The sequence below is a fragment of the Ambystoma mexicanum genome, chromosome 3q, assembly GCF_040938575.1.
Source record: "Ambystoma mexicanum isolate Mex_15411 chromosome 3q, UKY_AmexF1_1, whole genome shotgun sequence".
Taxonomy (NCBI): Eukaryota; Metazoa; Chordata; class Amphibia; order Caudata; family Ambystomatidae; genus Ambystoma; species Ambystoma mexicanum.
Genome location: NC_090926.1, coordinates 987418312 through 987430006, shown reverse-complemented (window position 1 = coordinate 987430006; position 11695 = coordinate 987418312). Strand labels below are relative to the sequence as shown.

General features: G+C 43.4%; 1 long non-coding RNA gene across 1 annotated transcript in view; it reads left to right on the top strand.

Annotated features, from left to right (window-relative positions):
- Positions 1-1903: 1903 nt before the first annotated feature.
- LOC138581942 (uncharacterized) overlaps positions 1904-11695 on the top strand; it is an 80519-nt gene continuing 70727 nt past the window's right edge. The window contains exon 1 of the long non-coding RNA XR_011304894.1: positions 1904-1970. This is a non-coding gene — a long non-coding RNA (uncharacterized lncRNA). The remainder of the gene's footprint in view (positions 1971-11695) is intronic.

Sequence of the window (11695 nt, the reverse complement as noted above, 5' to 3'; positions counted from 1 at the left end):
GCAAACCTACCTCAAAGAATACACTACTGGCATTTAACAGCTTTCACCCAGCAGCTTTAAAAGAAAATTTGCCAGTTGGTCAATTTCTACACCTAAGACGCAACTGCACCACACGAGAGGATTACAACATCACGAGCAAAGACCTATCAACAAGGCTAAAAGCAAAAGGATATCCCAGATATATTATCCGAAGAGCCCACAAAAGAGCTAAGAACAGAAGCAGAGAATCATATCTTACCCCGACCCCCTGTGAAATATGCAAGGGTAAGATCACCTGCGTCACAACCTTCACACCAATGAGCAACTTGATCAAAAAAAGCGTCCTACGTAACTGGAATGTCCTTCATACTGAATCTTTCAAACACACAAAACCTTGATTTGCGTTCAAACGCAGTAAGAACCTCAAAGACCGTCTAGTCAACACTTACAGTGTACAAACACCATCAATCAGCCGACAGCCAACCCTGTGGGATTTACCACCAATTATAGGCCACCACAGGTGCGGATCCTGTTCTGTATGCAGTCTTACTACAGACATGAAATCAGTCAACTTGAATGGCAAGATATGGACCTTCAACAACTTCACAACTGTAAAAGTAAATAGACTGTCTATGCCATCCAATGCCCATGCAACCTCATTTATGTGGGCAAATGCAAAAGAGAAATAACGGATTTGTGAGCATCGCTCATGTATCAAGAATTCTGTACCCGAAAAACCCATGGTAGATCATTTCCAAGAAAAACAACACAGCCACAATGACATATTCTGGTTCATTCTTCAGACAGCCAGAAATCCATTTAGAGGAGGGATAGAGATATATCCCTTTGAAAACTGGAACAAAAATGGGTTTTCTGCCTGGACTCAGTAAAATATGGCCTCAATGTTGCTATTGAATGGAATCTGTTTTTTCAGATAGACCGTCAAAAACTTCTTTCATGCAAGTGGTATATTTCTAGCAGTACGACGCCTCTACAACATGAACGAGGATCAGCTTGACATCATAAGCTAAAATGTAGCATGACTATTAGTTTGCAAAAATAATCTCTCTAATATGACTGTTCAAGCTAATCACCAATTTCGAAAAGACAATAATTTTTTCTCTCTGTTGAAAATGCTAATTTTGAAAAGATAATCATTTTTTCTGTCTGTTGAAAATGTCTACCCGTACCATTCTTGAAGTAATCAAACTGTCCATCTAAGTCAACAAATCTAAAAAACACGTACTATGATTCTATGTTTCACAACACTGAAACATATGAAGAGAATCCATCTATGACAAGTGAATAATTTCATTTTTCTGAACACTCCATGGATGTCTTTCCAGCTAAACCTTATTCATGCTCACGAAACGTAATGCTAAATTACATTAATACATTCACTCAGAGGTCTCCTTTAAATAAGACCTCTCTGCCATAATGTATGTTATCTTGCCAAATAGCCTCCCTCTCTTCTGTTAACCACCGCCATTCTCTGTGAATTTTCAGAACAGCAACAGTATACTATACAAGTTGCAAACTGTTCCAATGATGTTTCTGTCATGTAACGCATCTAATTGTAAAATCTGCACGCCAAAAAAGACACTAATGTTATTGTTGTACCTCCTCGTACAATCCATCTCAATGAGAGTCTATCCGTTTCTGAATTACAAATTGTGCCCATGTTTTAACCAACTGTAATGATGCCAAGCACTAGACTTTTTTGCCTGTGTTCAACAAAATTGTAATCATGTCACTAATAATATCTGTAGACATTGACAAAACACAATATTCACCAACGTGATGGCACTCAAACATATACGATCTGCTTGCCTAACAACACGACTTAATAAAGTTTTAGCTGCTTCAATTTACGCCGGGCACCAACTACGCATGCGCGATAGCGGGATCACTATTTTCGTACACAGCTCTAACAAGGCGCAGACAGCTCTACTGGCCCCGAAGCAACAATCGTGTTCAGTTACTACACAAAGGTAAGACTCTGACAAGCTTTTTCCTTTAGCCACGCATCATAACGGCTCACTCAGGTACCTTATAGCCTTTGCACCTCCGGATTGTCACAGTATTCGGTCTCTCTAACAAGTGCATTTTGAACATTACTATCAAGCTACTCGACCACACAGAACGGATCACCCGGCTTCTTCCAACATAGTCTGTTGTATTCCTATGACTCCAGTCTGAAATAATTCATGCATCAGACGTGAGTCACACAGACGCTGATTCATACACCCTTGTAGACACGGACACATAGCCTTGCTATATTTTGTGTACCCAGCAGCAGTTCGCTCTATCCAGTGCACCTTCAATAATACCGGCAAGCCATTGTACCACGAAAAAATCACCCAATTCTTCCGGACACGTCCTGTGCATTTCTAAGACTCCACGTTATAAATGCCCTGTAGACACGGGCAATTTCGGTCCCCTACTCCTTTGTGCACACCGGTAATCCACCATTTTGTCGCACTGTGGCTGAAACTAAGCTATCTATAGCCCTCACAAAATCAGTTTTGCTTCATTCGATATATACCGCATCTAAAACAAACATTTCTACAATATTTAGACATCTAGATGCCGTAGAGAATCCCGTGACATTTACTTCTCCTTTCAACAACTTCCAGCATACTTGAAAAGCAACTGCTCCAAGTATGTTTATACAATGCACTACAATTGTTCTTTGATAAACAACTCTATCAAATTAGGTAACCACTTGGTACCCCATCTCTCTTACTATAGGTGCTCTACATATTGAGAACCACCATACTTCGGCCAGTCTAAAGAACAGGCTATATCCATTGATTTGGGTTCAAACAAATGACACTATAAAGGTAGGCTTCTTTCTCTATAGCACCGAGACACATTGTTTGCCAGTATTCAGTCTCCCACCCCTGACACACATACTTGTCATCTTTTTTCTAGGTCTTAAAATCACCTGGTGGGCCAGCGACCACGTCCTGATGACAGTTTGGTCATTCAATACACTTGCTATTACCTAGCACCCACTGAAGGCCACCAACATCCCGAACCAGAAACACCAATCTCTCTCATGTGTCGACAACAACAGCATACTACTAATGCAAAGTAGTATAGGAACCTGTAGCAACATTTGTCTACTGACCCTCACTTGAATGTGAAGTGTACTTTTTCAAACCAATAGCCCTCTTGGGCATTGTTGTATTTTTAAGGTCTAATTCTGTGTACCTAGACCTACAACTTTTAGATGTGTGTCTTAATCCTATTTGAATTGATTAAAAATGTTGACTTCTCCAATGTCCTAGCCTTGTATGTGATCTCTATCAGCTAGTATTTGTTAAACCTAGCCTGCTATTTTGCATACCTACCTTTATTGCATGGTTGAATAGGGGTAGCTTCTTGAGTCATCCTTCACTATATATACTGAAGGAGGTTATGCCACAGATTGTTTTACTGGTTACTCATGCGATGAATGCCTTGCTTAAAACGGGTGAAATCCCCGCCTCCTTGAAGCACACCCTTATGATCCTGTTACTTAAAAAACCCACACTTGATCCTTCTATTCCAGCGAACTTTCATCCTATTTTCTTATGAAACTGATGGAATCTTTACTCTGTCCTCTTCTCACTTCTTTTCTGGAGGAATTTTCCATTTTCCAACCATCTCAGTCTGGGTTCTGGCCAGGACATGGCACGGCGGGGGTGGTTATCTCAGTCTTGGTCGGCCTCGCTCGACTGCATGATCAGTGCGGCTCAGGACCTTTGATGCTACTTGACCTGTCTGCCGCCTTTAATACTATTGAACATGCCGTCTCACTTGGCCGCCTCGTGGGAGCTGACCTCTTGGTGCCATTTTGTCCTGCATTAGCTAATTTCTCACTCTCCATCTCTTTCATCTTTCCGCTCTGCCTCTTTTGCCCTTTCCTCTGGTGTTCCCCAAGGCTCCACCATTTCCCCAGTTTTGTTTAATGTGCATATTCAGCCACTCTCTAAGCTCATCGCCTCCCACAGCTTCAGTTGTTATGTGTATGCAGATGATACTCAGGTTCTGGTTCACTTGGACATGTCTTTGCCTGAAACAACAGCCAGGCTCAGGGCCTGCCTTGAACCTGTGTGGGGGTGGATGCATAATAACCGGCTTAGGCTGAAAGGGAAAATATGGTGGATCTGGTGGTGGGTTCTACTCCTGCTGCTCTCTTGTCTCCCCTCTTTTGGTCCCCTTCATTGGGTCTCTGTCCAACCCCCATTCGCATGGTTAAAGACCTCAGAATTAAAATCATGGCTTCCCTGTCCATGGCTGCTCAGGTCAGTCCGGTAGGCCAGGCAGGTCATCTTAAATTGAACATTCTCCGTAAGGTACTCCCTTTTTTACCTGACCATCTTCATGCACCTGTGATTTCTTCCCTGGTACTTTCTTCTATTAACTACTGTAATTGCTTATTTATTGCACAACCAGCGTACTTAATTCGGAATCTGCAAATCATGTAGAGTGTGGCAGCCCGAGCAGCCACCTCCATCCCTTGCTTTGCTTAAGCCTCTCCAATTCTGTGCAACCTGCTCTGGCTTCCGGTTGAAAAGTGCATTCAATTTAAGGCACGCTGCTGGGCCCTGAATGGCTCAAGAGCGTCCTATCTACAGATGAACTGTAGGTTTTATGTCTACCCGGGCATTCCAATCGGCTGAGGCCTGTCTGGTGGAGGTTCCACAGTTTATACTGACTTGCTTTGGTGGTCAGTCCTTTTCAGTGGCTGCCGCCTCTCTGTGGAACTCCCTCCTTCTGGCAGTTGATGAATAATTGTCACTCAGGCACTCTCCAAAAAACGTATCTCTTTTAGGTTTTAGTTATTACTTCTGTTTTAGTCATTCCCACTGTTTTCCTTCGTCCTGCCCAAGTTAGCGCCAAGATGCCTCTGGGCACACGTTGCGCTCGAGAAAGGATTTTAAGATAAGATTAGAATACTTCTTCCTGGATGTTCTGCACCTCTACCTAATTTGTGTACCTTTGACAGGCAGATTTGGGGAATGAGGTAGACATGCCATGTCTGCCTCCAGCACCGATGGATAAACGTGGCTGCCTCAGTACCCGGAATCCTACTGTTCACCACACAAGATCTGCTCCTCGGCATAGAAGCATCACACACGCAGGGGAAGGGGAAAGACCAGGTGGACACGTAGGGAAATGGGTCTGGGAGCTCAAGGGGCTGCATGTGCTTTTGGGAAACAAAGGGTATTTGTTCCCAAAGAAGAGAACACAGACACTCCATTTCGGAAGAACGTGATGTAGTTCATTGGCGAAATGACGGGCAAAACTCACAGAAGACAGGAAACTCTGTTCTGCTGGGGCTGCCCGAATGGAAGAACTATACCATCAAAATCAAGAACCATTTCATTCCTTAAATTGCTCTGCTAGAGTCACAACCCTCAGTATCACCGGAGTCTGCAATGTTTGGATCTGCGGATATGTTGGATTACATTTCTCTAGCCATAGCGAGTGTGGCCAATGGGGAGGGATCGTAGAAGTCACAGTCCAAACCTTCTGGAGAACGCAAGTTGCAGACGCCTGCAGCAGCAAGACTGCGGATGCAAACGCCACCTCCCAATGAATTGTCACAGCTCTTCAAGGCTTGGCACAATTAACCTGCAAGCAGCTCGACTGATCTTGGTATGCATAATGCAATAACATCTCGTTCCTAAAAGTCACGTTTACTGATTTCAGAGACTAAACCTGAACTGTAGGTGGAAGAACTATACAACTATTTTTAATTAATGCTGTACATTTTGTGAGAAACATTTTCATTGTTTGATTGTGCTGTTGATTAAATATCTTGGTATCCAGTGATATTATCGAATGCATGACAATATCTTGAGTATAGCTCTCTTGAAGGTGGATTTTGCAACCAGTTAAGAGAGGGAGGTAGGACAAGAGCATCGGGGTTTGCAGTCGCAGGTTACAGAGCTTTCGAAATGGAACAAAGGAGATTTATAGACTGAGGGAACAGGTCATCATGACCCGCTCCCTATTTATGGCATTTGTGGCCCAAGGTAAAGCCGAGAGCTGTATGCTGGGGAAGGGTCATTGTCTCAAAGGATCATGACAGCACTGAGGTAGATAAGACTATGAGAGCCCATTGTGTCCACTCATTTAGCACGGAGGAGAAAGAAACGGCCATTACAATTTCAAGATGGCCACCGAGCAAATGATGCTCAACAGCAGCACCAATGGAAAAAACCCAGTTCAATCTAGTCATTGAGCAAGTTATCTTCAGCTTCACTGCCGCAGCTCTGAGGCCCAACCTTTTATGTTTTCATGAAAGGAAATTATGGTGGCTAAAACAGTCCAACGGGGGGCCAGCATGAGTATTAAGTACGGGGGTCGAGGTGGAGCAAGCAAGGGGTAGAATATGGAAAAATAACAGACGTAGGTAATGGTGGCTAGATGACTTGGAATGCTGGAAATGCACTCTGTATCGGCAATTGAAGTAGCATTCCGAGTATTCTGATTGGGTCAGCCTATTTGGTCACGGATGCTACTTCTGCATATAACGTTGGGCCTTGTAGCAAGGTGATGCTTTTAAATCCTGGGAAAAATAACCTGGACTAAACATAAGGAGGTACGAATAATTAATTGAAAATAATAGAAAGAGAAAGACGTGAAAAGAAAAAGTGAAATGAACACAAGTAAAAATAATTGCATGTATCATTTTAAGTGTATTACTTTAATAAAGCACATTGTGAAAATGTGTTTTTGGTTACCTGTAGATTACAATTAGATGGGGAACACTCTGCACTACCACAGATCAAATCAGCTCATCAACTGTTAATTTAGTCTTCCTTCCTTCCATCCATGAAGGTACACTTTCAAAATAAAGAGAACACCCCATTGAACACAGACATATGATTGCTCAACTGAGGGTTGTAATTCTGGAAGTACTACACCAGGCACCCTCACAACGTGAACTGTACTGGATTGACAAAATTGACTCAATGCAACCCTTTGGGATGAATGAAGAGTTTCATTTGGGAGCACATCTCTAGGAAGTCTCATACTCTAATCAATATATGTTGACATCTTATGCATACACAGACCTAACACTGATGTTATTTGCAGATCGAGATACTCTTTAAATGTCCCCAAGGAATTGTATCCCAGAACTGCCCAGTTACCATCATAAGCTTCATATGTTGGTTATTGATCTGACTTTGAAATTGCTAACGTTATTATGTCCCCTACTATTGAGTCTGTAATCTTTTAACCATCACGGAAATGAATATCTTTGATATGTGTAACTCTTTATTTGGCTCAATTTATTTGGTCTATTTGAAGATTCATATCTTTCAGAATACTAATAATTGTGAAGGTGGATTACTAATATGATTACCTGTACCTCTGATTCGAGTCACACCTTAATATATTATTTTATGATATTGACAACAGTATCATGTACAGTAATATCACCTTAGGTTTCTTAATATGCCTTTCCGACTCTGTATAGGAACGATGCAACATAGCGTCACACCATGACGTCATGACGTAATTACGTCATTGTGTTATGCACGTTTTTACGTTCGACTAATAGCTGCCATTTTAAGTGAACTCCTGTATGGAATACTGGCATTTTTCTTTGTTAATATAACATTTTATGACATTTTTGAAACATATGACATACAATCAAACAATAACATTACATCAATTTCCCATCATTATTTTCTTAGTTACATTTGCTGTCGTAATGCAGTCCCACAGATATTAGAGATCAGTACCAAAAGTTTATACCCAGTCCTCTATGAGCCTCAATTTACATAATGGACTAAGCCTGTTGTAGTTCATCCGTCGCCCTCTTCCCATTTGTGCCAGATCTTAGCGGCCTTTTCCGGACATCCCCGAGCAGTATAAATACGGAGTTCCATGAAGGCACACCTATCTACATCAGAGACCCATTGTATAAAGCTGGGGAGGTCCACAGCCCCCCCACTTCCTTGCAATGTTACGTTTGATCAGGCCTATCGTAGTGGATAGAACAAGTTTCTCATATCACCCAAAATTCTCGTCTCCCCAGATACCCAACAGCAGTAATGTATGGTCCATTGGTACTTCCACTCCTAGTACTTCTGATAGCATTCCCATAGAATATGAATGAATGAACCTTTTCCCTGTCTACAGCGTAGGCAGGTCGCTCTATTCCAGCAAAACAGTGGAACTCTGGGGTAGTATATTATGTGAAAAATCTTAAGCTGTATCAAGCGAAGTCTGGAGGAGATTGCAATTTCACGTGGTTGCATCATGGCCAGACTCCAGGCTTCGGGATGAAATGGCCGCACATCCCCTTCCCATTTCGTCTTAAGGTTAGATCATTCTGAAGATGTGAAGGCTGTGATATCTTGATATAATACAGATGTGACCTTGGTAGCAATGGGTTCTAGGAGAACATTAAGTTCTAGTGGTGAGCAATGTGGCATATCTGATGGACATGGCAGATGTTTGGTTAGGGCATGGGATATCTGCAGAAAGTGGTAGTGTTCCGTGTTTGGTAGGCCAAATTTGCATCTCAATTCTGGAAAGGAGGTAAGGGACCCCTTTGTGACTATGTCCCCTACTTTCCCGATGCCTGCTTCCACCCATTATGACCACATCAGCAATTTGTTAACTTTTGGGAGCCTCCTATTTATCCATAAGGGCTGTGCCAAAGTCAATTTGCCGTCCCAGCTAATATGTCTATGAGCATCTTTCCATATTTGTGTCGGTGGAGTGCCAGAGTAGGGGAGCCCTTCCTACCCTTTGATACAGATTTGCAATTGGGGTCCTGACTTGTAGCACCATGATTTCTGCCCATATGTGAGACAGGTCCCGGTCCCCCTGTAGTACATCACTAATAACTGCCATCTGTGATGCCCAGTAGTATGATTTGATGTGTGGCAGTCCGATTCCACCCTCCCAGATTGATTGTTGCAAGTTGGCCAGAGCGATTTGTGGATGTTCACCTCCCCAGAGAAGGTCCCTAAGGATATTTTCAATCCTATGGAATTGTGGGCCCCAGATCGGTAAGGGGGCATTTTGTGTAACATAGAGGAAGCATGGTAGTGCATTATAAAGAGAGCAGCTCTGCTCCGCAGGCAGAGTGGGAGTGCTTTCCAGTGCCGGACATCTAAATCAAAGTGTTCTGAAATTGTGTGCAGGTTGTAAGTGAGATATGTAGAAAGGTCCACTTCGACTCTAACGCCCAGGTTGAGGAAGTGCTCACGTTCTACTAAGTATGGGCAGTCCTGAGGGATTGCTTGTGTCATGCCATTTATTAGAAAGAGTATGAACTTATCCTAGTTCCCTCATAGGCCACTGAAGGTTCCGTAGTCCTTCAGCATTCGTGTAACTATTGGGCAGGAGCCAGATGGGCTACCTAAGTATATTAATAGGTCATCTGTATACAGGGAGATTTTGTCTTCCCCACCGTCTGGCCAGGGGAAGCCCGTCCACGGCGCCTCTTGGCGAAGCCATGTGGCAAGGACCTCCATGGCAAATACAAATAGTAATGGGGATAGGGGACAGACCTGTGATGTCCTCTGCCCATTCAAAAGGTTCTGGATGACCAGCCATTTACCCTGACTTCCGTGAGTGGAGTTTCGTACAATAGTTGAACCCAGTCCAAAAACATCGCTCTAAATCCCATTTGTTCATAATTTCCCAGAGGGCCTCCCAAATCACTGAATCCAATGCCTTCTTAAAATCTATAGCCAGCAGTGCCAGGGGTTCTCCGATGGCAGGGGCATGTTCAATCGACAGATGAAATCTCTGGATGTTCATGCGGGTTGATTTGTCCGGCAGTAAGCCACATTGATCTGGGTGGATCAATGATGAAATTACTGCCTGCAGTCTGTATGCAAGTACTTTGGTGAGTTTTTTGGTTTCACCATTGAGTAATGAGAAAGGTCTATAGGATTTGCACAGTTTCGGGTGTTTACCTGGTTTGGGAATGAGTACTATACTGGCTTTGCGCAGGTCATAAGGGAGAGTGTCACATTCCTTACAGTAGCGAAACATGTTATGTATAGAGCCTACTACCATTTATCCCACTTTTTTCCACATCTCAATCAGAAACCCATTGGGGCCCGGTGTTTTCCCCGGGTGGCACTGGGCAATGGCAGTTGCAACTTCATTTTCCATTATATCAGTGTCTAGTTGCGCTTGTTGAGCCTCCGACGGAATGGGGGGTGTGATAGTCTCTAGTATTGGGTTTTGTACTAGCAGGTGGGGGCTTTCATAGAGTGCGGTGCAAAGGCCTCCGCGATTACACAATCTGTTTGCACCATTACACTTAGCTCGTTGCTTATTTCCTTGACATATCTGTGTCCCTCGTCTCTTCTCTCAAGCCAGTATTTTAACCGCCTTGTCCCCTGTATCGTAGATGTGGGTGTGCATCTCCCAGTGGGCCTGTTTGGCATTGTCCATCGAGATATTGCAGAGTTTTTCCCTAGTCGTCAAGAGGGCCCGGTGTTTCTTGGACAAGCCTGCGAGTAGATATTCCTTGTGTCACTTTTTAACTTCTTCCTCTGCCTCCATTACACACTGTTGTTGGCCGTTCTTTTTTGCGGAGGTCCAGGAGAGCATTTCACTCTGGAGTACCACCTTGTAAGCCTCCCACAGTGCATCAAGGTTTTCTACTGTGCGCTCATTAAGGTTGAAATAGTCTGTGGTGCCGTTGTGGATGTGCTATATAAAGTCTGGAAAGCTCAAATAATAATTGTTTAGGTGCCACAAGGGTGTCAGTTTGGTCCTGTTTCTACGGATCTTAATTTCTAGTGGTGAGTGATCCAAGATCCCTCTGGCTAGAAGATTCACATTAACTAGCCTATGTGTATCCTGTTTGGGGAGGAAGAAGAAGCCGAGCACCGAGGTAAAGGCTGCAAGTTTTGTTGTGGCCTCGGGGTTCCTGCACCGTAATTGTGTGTGGTCTAGTGTTATGTCCATGATGATGTTAAAGTCGCCACCAACGATCCACAAGTTGGGTCAGTAATTTACTACAATGGCCAGATTATTTATTATAGTCTGTTCGGAGGGGAGGGGGAGCATATACTGCCAGTACACCAATGGTCTCAACCCATATCTTGCCCGTCAGCATCACAGATCTACCTCTAGGAACTTGATTAGCCCATAATAATTCAAATGGAAGGTGCTTATGTACTAGTATTAGGACCCCCCTAGATCTCATAGAGAAGCCTGCCTGTATTTCTGTCCGGTAGTTTGTTCTGCGGAAAAGGGTGCATGATGTGCCCGATTGGTGTGTTTCGGTAAGAAGAGCAATATCAGGGGAGTGCCTGTTGAGGAATTGTGGGACAAGTCGTAGTTTGATTTCAGTACCCAGGCCATTGACATTCCACGTAAGGAATTTAAGGGATTTCATTTGGTTCCCTTGTATATGATTGAGCTTGTCAGTGGTGAACTGTCTGATCAGCGATAGGTCTGCATGTACAGCGGTGTACATAGTTATATATGTGATGATTGGACGTAAATTAACACAATGAATAGGAAAACAAAAATTAGGTCCCCCCATCCCATACTCAGCCCAACCCGAGGCATCTGTTATCTAAACATATGTAGCCAGTGAGGCTTCCTGCAATAATCAAGACGCATTCCCCCAACCTGTAAGCAACCGTGCCTACAGTAAACATGATAGGAAAATGAAAAACTCCCATACCTTCCCTGCACTTCCCCCCAACTTGAAGCACCTGTTGCCCGA